Source organism: Vespa crabro, chromosome 13 (genome assembly GCF_910589235.1).
Source record: "Vespa crabro chromosome 13, iyVesCrab1.2, whole genome shotgun sequence".
Classification (NCBI taxonomy): domain Eukaryota; kingdom Metazoa; phylum Arthropoda; class Insecta; order Hymenoptera; family Vespidae; genus Vespa; species Vespa crabro.
The window spans coordinates 3032438-3046373 of record NC_060967.1 but is presented as its reverse complement, the minus strand read 5'-3'; positions in this window follow the sequence as shown (position 1 = coordinate 3046373).

Below are 13936 nucleotides of genomic sequence, written 5' to 3'. Positions count from 1 at the left end.
ATAGATGCTAAACTAATTAATTTAGATTAGGAAATTTCCAAACAGACTGTTCTCAGTAATATTAATAATTTGTACTTGTTTTATTTCTAATTAAATTTAGGGGAAAGGTAACACATGTAAAGTTTCTAATGCATTCGCGTTCAGCTTGATATATATACGTCAAGATGTGCATTAAGTTTTAGAGTTACAAATAATTTCTAATCGTTTTATTTTTACAGAAACTTATAAATTAAAGTTCTATTGATGTGTGCAAAATAGTTTATAATTTATTTAAAATAAAAATTGATATTCACAAAGTGAACATTAATTCGTATAAATATTAATGACTAAATAATTATTATCTTGCTAAATGAATTTAGATTAGAATTCTGGTGATAATTAATTTTTAAAAGATTATCAATTCGAATCAAAACGAATATTAATTAATACAAATATTAATAACTTCGAATTATTATATTTCAAAGTGAATATCTATTAAGTGATGTCATTTTAGTATCTGATAAATAATCGTAATATTAGAAGGTAAAAGGAGAGAAGACTCTTTGTGCCTTGGAGCACATTTTCAGAAGGTTAGCGATCCGTGACGAAAAGATAGAAAAAGAAGATGAAGAAGAAGAAGAAGAAGAAGAAGTAAGGAAGGAAGGAAGGAAGGAAGGAAAAAGAAAAATAGAAAAAGAGAGGTGTCCTATCGAAAATCGTCGGAAGGGAGTCGGGAAATCGCCGAAGGGTGCCCTTATCCCTTCCTTCACGGAAGAGCCTATCTTTCGAAGCATCACCCTCGCCCTTTACAGATTCTATCCTTCCTTCATTTGACTTCTTCTTCTTCTTCTTACGGAAATGGCTGAGCAGCCATTCGCACGAGACTTCCGGCGGACTGGAAATAGAAATGGAGTTCCACGTTGAAAAAGGGTGGGTTTCCTTCTCTTTTTCTCTTTCTCTCTCTCTCTCTCTTTCTCTCTCTCTTTCTCTTACTTTCTCTCTCATCTCTCATCTCTCATCTCTGATCTCTTCCCTGAGTTACGGTGCCTGCCAAGGGGAAATTGCCGTTCACCGAAAATTGATAATAAATTCGATAACGTCGCGTACCCAGGGCGTGCCGATAATCGCATAAGATAAAATACCTTGATATCTTATATCGATATAAGTACGTCCCTTTTTTCTATTTCTTTTTATTTCTCTCTCTTTCTCTCTCTCTCTCTCTCTCTCTCTCTTATCCTTATATACTATCTTTTATCTTCGTTCATATTTTTATTTATATTTTATCTAATAGAAACGAACAGAAATTTTTTTGAATATTACATTAAATCAACAATAATTTTATTCCCCTTAACAATCCCTAACATAAAATTCATATACATGCGACGGTGAACGATTAGAATTTAAGATCCTTTAATCCTTTTACTAGTATAATTTTAAAAAAAGAAAATCAAATGAAGTAAAAGAGAGACAGAGAAAGAGAGAGAGAGAGAAAAAGAGAGAGAAAGAGAGAGAAAGAGAGAGAAAAAAGAGAAAGAAAGATAGTGAAATTAGAGACAAATATCGCGATATTGAATTTTCTTAACGCGATAAACATCGACCTTCGGGTACGAGTATCGAATAAATAATGCGATTTATACGATATTATAGTTAATATCAAAAGATATATATATATATATATATATATATATATATATATATATTCGTGGGAAAATGAGGATGACGTAATTCTGTCGATGAGAATTAATGGGAGAGGGATTATCGAGAAGAGGAGAACGTAATTACAGAGATCGGAACGGTGCACCCGATATTTCGGTTCTCTCCCCGTCCTCCTCCTTCGTTTGAATCCCCCTTTCTCTCTCTCTCTCTCTCTCTCTCTCTCTCTTTCTCTCTCTCCCTCTCCCTCTCTTTTCCTCGAGCCCTTCTCTCGAAAGGCATTTTCGTGCGGCCGCCATTTTGCCAGTCTTAATTTCTCGATCCAATCGAAATGACTCACGCGACTTTGCAAGCCCAGCCAGCTCGATCCCCCCTCAGGGCACAGCAGTTACGAGTGATGCAATTACGTTAAAACGCTAACGAGCTAACTCTCCATAGAAAATGGCTGTATGCTCCGTTGACTGCAAACAGTAAAGCCATTACGTTTTCCTTCCCTCATTCTTCTATTTCACAACTTTCTCTCTCTCTTTCTCTCTATTTATCTATTTATCTATCTATCTATTTCTATCTTTCTCTTTCTTATTATTCTATGAAGAATTTAGCAATATTACATTCAAACGAAGAAGTTTGTTTCCTAATTACAACACAGCGTCCATTCGATCAAATCCAATGGATAATAAATATCCATTTGAATATCCTTCGTATCGTCTTATTAAAGAGATCCTTAATAATCTAAAGTACCATTCTCGCTTATCTTTATTTAATCTCCTTTCTTTTTCCTTTTTTTTCCTTTTTTCTTTTTTCTTTTTTTTTTCTTTTTTTTTCTTTTTGAGATAGAACGAATTGTGTATCGAAGCTTCCTCATCGTTGTATCTTATAATCGATGCGGCTCAATTTCTTGATAAGAAAGGATCCATTTAGGAAATTGCTCGAATTTCTATCGGTGAATTTAGGAAAGAAAAGGGATCGAGATTCTAACGTTAGACGAGAGTTCGGATGTCCTGTCAAAGGTCCAACTTGGAAAAGTCGTTTCGTTCCTCCTATTGTCGCGAGCTTGAGAAAGCTAAGAGCGTGTGTATGTAAGAAAGAGAAAGAAAATGAGAGAGAGAGAGAGAGAGAGAAAGAGATAGAAAGAGAGAGGGAGAAAGTCTCGTGCCCTGTACGTAGTCCTTCTTATACCATCAGCAAGGAACTACATTCTTCCCGCAGGAGGGTTTTCGTTGAATGCTTGTCAGCGGCAGAAGACGTCTTTTGTAGCGGGTTAGTGGTCCGAGGAAAATTGTGTGTTGTACTCTTCGATATCCGACGGACGAGAAGAAGACCCGGACACCTCCCTCATCCTCCCGATTCCTCCTTCCCTCCTTTCTCCTCCTTCTGCTCCTAAGGAAGACGTTTTTCCGATTTAACGCCGATGTGATTCTATCCTCTTTTCCTCCTCGTTTCCTCTGTAAAAATGTGTTGTATCTACCGTGGATAAAATTTTGGAGTCTCGTCGTATCTGAAAAAAAAAAGAAAAAAAGGAAAAAGAAAGAAAAGAAAAATAATATAAAAGGGTGAGAGTTTTGTCTCTGTGTCTATGAATCTCCCGAGAGAGCAATGGCGGACTTTAGTCTTTCCTTCTTTTGTCGCTTGGAATGTTTTGCATTAATGTTAGACGTCGAGGAAAAGAGAGAGAGAGAGAGAGAGAGAGAAAGAGAGAATGGAGAATGTCAGAGAAAAAGAAAAGGGATATAAAGAGAAAGAGAAAGAGAGAGAGGGGGGTTGTAAAATATAACCGTCGTCATGAGAGCGACGATAATAGCTGTGATTAGAACTTCGATGGCATATGGATGGCACGATTTTAATGCGCTCCTTCCTCCACGGATTCCTCGGAGGCTCCATATGCACGGAGAAGGCCGAATAGGGTCCGAGATAAAAATGTCGACCGATTCTATCGTTGACAAAGAACACGTATTTTAATAATGGATTTATGCGCATATGTTAAGAGAGAGAGAGAGAGAGAGAGAGAGAGACCGAGAAAGACCACGGCATTATTATTTCCAGGCTCCTGCCTTCATACGGAAGTGACACCCTCCATGGATAATTCTATCTTTCTCGCGTTGATTTTTACTGAGAGAGAAAGAGAAAGAGAGAGAGGGGGGAGGACGAGAGGAGAGAGAGACAGAAAGATAAATAAATAAATAAAAAAAAAAAAAAGAGAGGAAAGGTGTGTTCCGTTTTGTCAAGAATATCTTTGTAAATTTTCACAAAGAAAAATATATTATGTCGATAATCTTTATCGAATAACTTTGTCAAGTTATTAATGAAAAGAAGAAAGGAAAATATATCGAAAAATTGTCAGAGTGAAATCGTGTAGATCGCCATAACGCGGGAGATCCCTCTCGCGGGTCGCCATTTTGAGATTTCGTAGGAACGCGCTGCCACGATCTTTTAACTCTTTGATAAATTTTTCGAGAGATACGATATACATGGTACACTGATTAAAATGATTGTAACAAAGAGAAAGGTACAAATAGAATCTATTGTTTTTTTTTGTTTTCGTGTCAAACAAAATGGTATCTCATTTTATTTTTTTCTTTTTTTTTTTCCACGTCGCAAGATCAAGTAATATGAAATATCTTAGATAGGAACTCTCGATCTTTGTTAATGATAAGAATAAAAGAGAAAGAGAGAGAAAGAGAGAGAGAGAGAGAGAGAAAATCGTAAAAAGAAAAGGAAACGAGAGTTTTGCTTAGACGATGCAAAAATTCTTTTCACGTTTAGAGAGAAGACATTCGTTAAGAAAAAAAGAGAGAAAGTGAGAAAGAGAAAGAGACACTCTTATCCTATATGAGTTTTACCTCGAGCGTCTTCCTGCCGTCGCCATTTTGTCATTAACGTTTCAATCGAGATTCCTAAGTCTTTTATGACTGCCGATGCGAGCTAGAGCCCTAAAGGGTTTATACCGGTAGCACTCGAAAAGGGCCCCTTGGAAAACATTTTTCTACTAATGGCTTCGGTCCACCAACCCTCGTTGATGTTCTTACTCGTAGATATGCGTGTCTTTTTCCTTTCCCCTCTTCTTGGTTCCTCTCTTTCTCTAAACCCTGTAAGTAATTGAACATAGTCGCGCGAAGCAACCCCTAGCAAAGGGAGTAAATGCAAAGACGAGGGTCGTAATTCGGGGAACACGTTCCTCTCCGGAAGGAAAGAAGATGGTGGATGATGGAACGCCTCCGATGGAGTCGCGATTTCATTTCGAATCAGTTCCTCCTTTTTCTTCTTTCTCTTTTTCTTCCTCTTCTTCTTTTTTTCGAAGATATCTCTACTGTTTTTTTATTTCTGTTTTGTTCTTTTTTCTGTTTTTTTTTTTTTTTTTTTTTTTTTTATTTATTTATTTAACGTTACGATCCAACGAGTCCAATGATTTTTTTTCAGGTCCAACTAATGGCAAATTTTTACATTACGTAGATATATCGTAAATCAATTTTTTCTCATTTTTGAAAAATAATAACAAATTAGTTGAAATCATTTCGAGTTTATAAAAAAGAATAAATCGTCAGGTTATACGTATTTACTACTTATTGATATGAAATAATTCATTCATTTCACTTGAAAATAAATATTTCAATTCTAAAAAAAGAGGAAGAGATGGGGAGAGATCACTTAGAGACACAAACATGATCGAAGCATTCTCCTGCTTATACGTAATCACGTAAAACTCGAGGGGTAGAATCATCGGATTAGTGATGCAAACGAGAGATCCATTTACGGGGGAGGGGGAGGGGGTGAGTTTGTAGGAATAAAGAAATGCCTGAAGGTAGAGAAGAGGACGAGCAAGGAGACAGAGAATAACACGATGTTGAAGAATTCCCTCGCAATTTGACTCGTTAGCCGGTTATTTAGAACAAATTTACGAGTCACCAGCACACGAATTTGACATTTAAATCTCCGTAATCACGTTTATCCTGTGGCATTACGAACGGCCAAAGACGAAGAAGAGATCGAAGTTACAGAAAGAGACCTCGACGAACGACAAGAAAGAAATAAAAAGGGAAAGAAAGAAAGAAAGAAAGATAACTAAAAAGAGAGAGAGAGAGAGAGAAAGGGAGAGAGAGAGAGAGGGAGAGAGAATGAAGCGAGTTGAGCCGCCATCTCTTTGCGCCCTCTCAGCCATGTTGATTTTCGCGGCCGGCGCCCGGCGCCCGGCTGACGGCCCGCCACAAGATTCTTTATAGTCGCTTCATACGAAGAGAATTTACTATAAAATTCGTTCTAAGAACCAATTAAACTACGCTAATCATTTCTCTATCGATCCCATCAAATTTCACGATCGATCTAATTCTCTTTATTTCAAGATGGTGATCGACTAATGAAAAAGAAACATTTCAGTCTCTAACATTGCAGGGTCTCTATCGCGAACTTATCGCTCATATACCCCTTCCGAACCGTTTCGTTTGGATATCCCCACCCCAATGCTTGCAAAGGGTGGAACGCACAAAGGACGCATCTACCCCATTGCGGGTACAGTCTTGTCGAGAAGTTGCGAGATCTCGCGAGTTTGTAGTTTAGCGATCGGTGGCCGATCGGTGGCTTTCGTGAGAGAGAAAGGGAAAAAGAGATAGAGAGATAGAGAGATACAGAGAGAGAGAGAGAGAGAGAGAGAGAAAAAAAAGAGTGAGTGAGTAAGAAAAGAGTGGGTGGGTAGGGGATGGAGAGGACCACCTCGTCGATCCACGTTCATTCCCTCTCTCTCTTTTTCTCATATCTTGGTATCTCTTTCTCTTATATCTCGATATCTCTTTCTCTCTCTCTTTCTCTCTTTCTCTCTTTCTCTCTTTCGTTCACTCGCACGTACACCCCCCACACCAAGTTTTTTGCATTAATTAAAAGCTCCTGCCTCCGGGCTGCCACTAGTACGGCCATCTTGGCTAGAGGCACGCCTCTTTCCTTTGTTTTCGAATTTTTTTAATGATTTCTCCTTTGCCAACGTCTCCCCTTCCTCTCTCTCTCACTCTCTCTTTCTCTCTCACTCTCTCACTCTTTCCACACCCCCTCTCTCTATATTCGCGTTCTACCTCCAACTCCGGTACATTCAGCACGCATTAGCGACCGCCACTCGAGAGTATGCATGCTTGTGTTTCTTTCATTTGTATGTGTGTGTTTATATATATATACATATATATATATATATTATATATATATATACTCTCGCGAACGCGGCGTTATATTCCTCGAGCACCGAACACCATAATACCAATTCCTAAGAGGAGAGAAGGAAATAGATCGATAGCCGCAGGGTGTAAGAGAGATGGAGAGAGTGTTAGAAGAGGTGGAGGAAGCTTGAAACAACGGGCCGTGCTTTTCGAAATACTGGACGAACCTAGCGACATGAGCTCAGGCCCTTTTCTGCGTTTAGTTTTTTGCCACCGGTACGTGGCGTCAGATTACTCTACGCGTCTCTCTTATACTGATTTTTATCCTCCTCCTCCTCCTCCTCCTCCTTCTCCTCCTCCTCCTCCTCTTTCTCTTTCTTTCTCTTCCTTCTGATCTTTTTTTTTCTCATCTCATCTTCTCACACCTTTTCCTATGGACTTAAGCATCATCGTTTCTAAGTTTTCAACCTGCTACGATCGATCATCGATTGTTTGGATCCTTCGATTGGTACGTTTAGTTCTTTTTTTTTATTACGGTTTGAATTATTATTATTATTATTATTATTATTATTATTATTATTATTATTATTATCATCATCCTTGTAGATTTCTTTTTGAAAAGTATCATTTTAACTCTCTGTAACGTAAATGTAAATTTTTGTTTTATATCTAAAGATTAATCTCCTTGATAAATACGATAGAATTTATTTGATAGAAAAAATATTGAGAGAAATAAAGAACTTGGGTTTACAGAGGGTTGAAAAAAGAAACGTTCTTCGTTCGACTCTTTCGAAAATCGAAAGAATCTCTCGTTACTATGTAACTTGAACTTATGAGGGAGAAAAAAAAACGGTGTGTCGTTTAAAAAGCTAGTCCAAAGCCAACAGAGAAAAGGTAAAATATTTTTCGTTCGGGTTTCATAAAGTTTTCGCATAACTCCGTAGTATTGTGAGACGGACAGTCTTCGTGTGTTAAAAGGGAGTCGGAAACATCTGCGCTCGACAATGTTTGGACATCTCCGAGGACGACGACACGAAACTTTTGTCCATCGGGATTTCAATGTGCTCTCGCGTGCTTTTCAATCGTTACAAACTTATAATAGAATACATCATGTTCACGTGTAAAAATGTCGAATTTTTGGATTCCTCCAAAAGGATATTATCATTCAACTTTGAAAATGATCGAAATATATCAAACTTTATGTTTTTATTTTTCTTCCGGAGAAATCAAATATTTTATATCCAAAGTATTAATAAATATCTTTTACGATTTATATAAAAAATTAACAAAATTATTTTATCAAACATTTTTTATTTAATAATCATTATTGTAGAAAAAATTAAGAAATCATACGAACGTTTCTCGTACGAATATAAGAGGAAATTATTCGAATTGATATCACTGATAAATTGGTAGAATCTTTTGTTAGAATAATCATTGATAATCGTTCGAATCAAATCGAACGAAGAAATGAGAAGATTCGTTCGGCTGGCGACGGATCTCGCACGACACGATCCGTCGGCACGTAAGCCTACTCATGCAACGCTTTTATTTGTATGAAAAATATCAAGTATAAGGATATATAAAAATATATCAAAAATAATCAATGATATCTATATTATCGAAGTAACGAGTATAGCGCGATTATGATCATAATCATTATTTTCTTCATATAATTTTATTAGACTGTAAGAGATAATATTTAAGATGTATCAGACATTTACACTATTTTACATCAACTTTTTATTCGTTTAGACGATCGTAAAAAAATATTTAATTCATACATTTTCAAGATAAAATTTTAACGATGAACTTTTATTGAATACATTTTTTAAATAAGATCAAAGAAAAATCTTTCGTGTTTTGTCCTAAATTTGTACAAAAGCATCGATGAAATGTCGGACAAAAAGAATCATGGTAATTTGGAAAAAAATAAAAAAAAATAAAAAAAAAAAAATAAAAAATAAAAAAATAGAGATTAATTTAGATGACATGGAAAATTATAAATCAAAAATATATACCATAGCTTGATAGTTTTAGCGGAGTATTAACGAGGAGTTCGTTAGCAGCACTTGTATTTCTTTATCGCAATTACTGGTGTGCTCGTACATTTGTTAAGAATACGTCTGTAAGCTCAAGGGAAGAACTTCGCCGAGCGTCGTAATTAAATCGTTGTGCCTCGACGCTTTCATTATTTACGAAGTCGCGATTTGCTAAAGCACAGGGTTTCCTTCGGAAATTATTAATATTCAAAGAGAGACCGTTATATATTGTTTATAACTCAACATCACAAATCTCAACATCACAGATTTCGAACATGATTCCTGTGAACATAAAAAATTTCCAAACGAATCGAAAGAAAATTGATTGAAATATTTTTGAGAAGAATGAAAGGAAGGATCGAAGAAAAAAAAAAGAAAAAATAAATAAATTGAATTTTATTATATTTTTATTCGTATAGAGAATCATTAAAAAAAAAAAAAAAAAAAAAAAAAAAAAAAAAAGAAAAAAAAAGATAAAAAAGTTTTCAGAATCGTCGTCTTCCGGTGTTTTACCTGAATACACACACACGCGCACTCTTTTTCTTCTGCTTCTTTTTTTTTCTTTCTTTCTTTCTTTCTTTTTTTCTTTCTTTTTTCCATGACATCGAGATCGCAAAACCGAAGACGAAAATACTTGGCACGTCCCACGGGCAGGAATAATCGAGCGAAAACGGGTCCGTCCGGTGGTTTCGTCACCTCCCCCAATGTCCGAGCTAATTTGTCGAAGAATCGAGTTTTGAAATTTGAGATGAGAGTCTGCGGCCACGAGACAGCGGTCCTAGAACTTGTCAAGACGCCTTTTCATCTTAGCCCTCTCTCTCTCTCTCTCTCTTTCTCTCTCTCTCTCTCTCTCTCTCTCTCTCCTTTTATCCTTTTATTTTGCCTTTCACGCAGACGTCTAAGGATATTTTCGAATCCGAAATCGACGGCACTTAAAATGTTTTTTCATTCTCTAGGTACACACATGCATACATGCGTACGTATAAAAATACACAAGAAAGAGAGCAAGAGAGAAAGAAAGAGAGAGAAAAGGGGGAAGAGAGAGAAAGAGAGAGAAAAACGTATCTACGCAACAGCTTTTCTATTCCACGATTTATAAAATTTTTTCACTATTGAATCGTTCATCTTTTGTGTCGTCCTTTTGGCTATCGTTAGTTTACATCATTTATCTCGAGTAGATTACTACGTGTGATAGATGAAAATCCGAAAGGTGCGATTTGATCGAGCCTCTTCTTCTCTAGAAAACCTTTCATTCCGTTTGAATATTTTGTTTGCTTAGTCTGTTCATTGCGAGAGACACGCAACATCCTTAAGTTTATCTAAAGATTGATATCTGTGATTAATCGACGATAATATTAATTTAAAGATCCTATCTTTCTTATCCATGTTATTTCATTATTATTCAGATAATATTGGAATCAAATTGGTAATTTTGGATTAGTATTGATTTAAAAAAAAAAAAAAAAAAAAAAAAAAAAGAAATGAAAAATAAGGAAAAATTCGTTTATCTATGTTGAATGATACTCATCGAGATTTATCCTACGATTGATATCGATATTAAATTTTTTTTATTTACTTACAAGTATAGTAATTTATTTAATATATTATCACGAAATAACGTGGTCAATAATAATCTTTTCTTATCTTGAAAAAAAAAAAAGAAGAAAAAAAAAACTGAAAAGAGATACAATATCTTGATTCATTCTTATCTATTAATTTATTATCGTCGAAGTAACCTGAAATAAAATTCTCACTTTTCGTTCTATTCTCGTCTTAATAATGAATTCATTACTCAATTTTTGTTGAACGATAGAACATTTAGAGATTAATCTCGCGATAAATATCGTCGTTAATTAATTCCTTCAACAAATACGAAAATCAATTCAAGAGTTGATCGATTATAATCCTATAACTTTTTCATCTCTAATGATTTATTATAATTACTGATAGAAATATGGCGACTTAAGAAATTAAAAGTCGATATTTAATTTGTTCTCATGTTAAAAATGAATAATGAAAGGAGTATGGAAGACCCGCGTTTGTTGGTCGTCCGATGTTCCAAAAAAAAAAAAAAAAAAAAAGAAAAAAGAAAAAGAAAAAGAAAAAAGAAAAAGGAAGAAAAGAAGGAAAAAAAGAAAAGGGGGGAACGATGGCATTTGAGAATAGAATCGCGAGAAACCGAGAAAAAAAAACAAAAAAAAAAACAAAAAAAAAGGCAGGAGCAGAAGCAAGCTGTGAGAGAATTTTCGCGGTAGGCTGAGCTCATTCGCGAGAGGAAGAAGCATGGCATGGTAGTGTATCATCCCCGAGTAAGATTACACAATGAGCTTGTACTTTGGTCGTTAGCGTCGACGAAAATGGCTATTATCACAGGCGGTAGGTATTGTCCACTTACCCTGCTCGTTTCTCGCTAAAGTTTCTTCTTCCTCTTCTTTCTTTTTTTCTTTCTTTCTTTATTTCTTTCTTTTCTCTCTCTCTCTCTCTCTCTCTCTCTTTCTCTCTTTCTCTCTTTCTCTCTCTCTCATGTCACTCGAGAGTCTACGTACCTTTTAACTTGATTTTTCCTTGCGAACTCTTTTCTTTCTTTCTTTCTTTCTTTCGTTCTTTCTTTCTTTCTTTCCTTCTTTTTTTTCTTTCTTTAACCCTCAAACTAAGAAGAACATTTTATGACTCCGACGGCATGTGACTGACTTCAATCTAGTAGCAAGGAATCGACTACTTTGGAAATAGGCGTTTGATTGAAAAAAAAAAAAAGAAAAAAAAGAAAAAAAAGAAAGAGAGAGAAAGAAGGAAAGAAAGAAAGAAAGAAAGAAAAAAAGAAAGAAAAAACGAGAAGCGAATACCGAAGGTCCATTCGAAGTGCCAACGAAATGGCAAAGATGGTGAATGTGAAAAGAAGCTCTCGTTGGCCAGAAGCTGCGGTGATTCGTATCGATATCGAGTGCGCGAGAAGTCTCGACGCCATTAGTCTCTTCCGGATCTTCGTCCTCTTCCCTCCTCCTACTCCTCTCTCTCTCTCTCTCTCTCTCTCTCCCTCTCTTCCTTCATCCTTGTCCTCCTCCTCCTCCTCTTCCTTCTCCTTCTCCTCCTCCTCCAGTTTCTTCGTCAGTGATCGTTTTCCCTACGGCGTGCCTTACGCTTCTTCCAACTCGTTTCAACCTACCCATAATGTGTAGTCTCTTTTCTCTCGGCATCGACGATCGAGTCCCGTGGGAGATGGCGGGAGTGAAGAAGAAGAAGGAGGAGGAAGAAGAAGAGGAGGAGAAGGTGAAGGTGGAGGAGGAGTACCGAGGATAAAAAAGAGAGAAAGACAGAGAGAGAGAGAGAGAGAGAGAGAGAAAGATAGAGAGAGAGAGAAAGATAGAGAGAGAGAAAGATACGGAAAAATGTGTCCGCGTGTCTGTGCAGGGCCGTGTGTCGAGCTATTCGGCGAGCTGGGAGAGCTCGTTCGATTCTCAGTGTCTGGAAATAATTAGAGGCCGAGGTGGCCCGGGTGTTGCCACGGCAACCGCCAATCAGAGCCCAAAGAAAAGTTTTTCCTTTTATATCGTGCATTTTTCTACGCCGCTCGCCTCTCTTCCCTTCGTATATATGGGCGTCCCGCGAAAAAAGGGGCTTCGGTGGGGGTGGGGGCTCATTCTCGCCCACCCCTTCGACTTTACACCCTCTTTACTTCCCTCTCTTATCCTCCTTACCAGTATCGTCTCACTCTCTCTCTCTCTCTCTCTCTCTCTCTCTCTCTCTCTCTCTCTCTTTCTCTCTCTGTTTCTCTTTCTCCTTCTCTTTATTTCTCTCTCTTTCTCTCTTCAACTCACAGTCAAGATAATATATGCAAAGTCACGAACATGTTATCGCCAGTATCCAACACTTTGATTTTATCGAAACGGGCCCATAGATCCATTCCATCCTCCTCAAATCCTTTTCTAATATTTTCTCTCTTATAAAAATGTCAGTCTTTTCGATTTGAGATTTTGTTTAAGATCGATGAAATATTTTTTTCTTTTTTTTTTTTTTAACCAGATCAACCAACAGAAATGTATTTTAACTTCTATCCTTTCTCTCTTTTTTTTTTGTTTTTTTGTTATTCTTTCTACATATTTTCGTTATAATAGCCATGATTCTCTCTCTCTCTCTCTCTCTCTCTCTCTCTTGCTCTCTTTTCTTCTTTCTTTCTTTCTTTCTTTCTCTTTCTGTAGTTGGTAACGAGGTTTCCGTAAAAAATATTTTTCATACGTATTTTAACTCATTTCTCTCCCTCTCTCTCTCTCTCTCTCTCTCTCGCTCTCTCGCTCTCTCGCTCTCTCTTTCCCATTAACACGTTGCAACGTAAAGATTGTTGCTTCGACGATTCCTTCGGTCATTACATCTCACCTCGGTAAAGCTTATGGAAATGTTGCAACAGAGATTACTTTACACTTGCACGATTCTAATCGTAAAACACAACATTAATTCCCGTGTTAGAAGAATTCACTGTTGGAAAAAAGAACAACTGTTGAAAAATAGAAGAAATTAGATCGTTCAAAGATTTTTTTTTTTCTTTTAATTTAAGCAGATAAATAACAAATTTTGATACCTCGTTTCTTTTTCTTCTCCATCGTAAATTCGATAAAAAAAAAAAAAAAAACAAAAAAAAAAGGGAACAGAAAAAAACACGAATGAAAATAATCGTCATGGGAGTTAAGAAGAAGGGATACACTCGTTGCACTTTTAACCGTAAGAAAGGAACAAAAAAAAAAAAAGAAAACAGAAAAAAAGAGAAAAAAAATATGATAATACGATGAGTTCTCGAGGCATTGCTTAGCGACTTCCCCGAGGCGACCATCCATCCCATTAGGAAGCGTAGCGTTCTTTATTATTTCGTTTTCGCGATGACATCGTATGAGTCGAAAGGAATTCTCTTTGATGTCCCATCGCGCGTCTCGTCGCGCATCGGCTTTTTTAATTAATGCGAAAAGGAGTGTCTTCGTCGCATTCGAAAATGGCGTGCGTGCGCGTATGTAACCTATGTATGTATATATGCAACAAACTAGAAAGATAAAGATAAAGATAGAGAGAGAGAGAGAGAGAAAGTGAGAGAGAGAAGTTCTTTTCTTTCCTTCGGAGTGCACTCAAAGTTCTCACTCACGA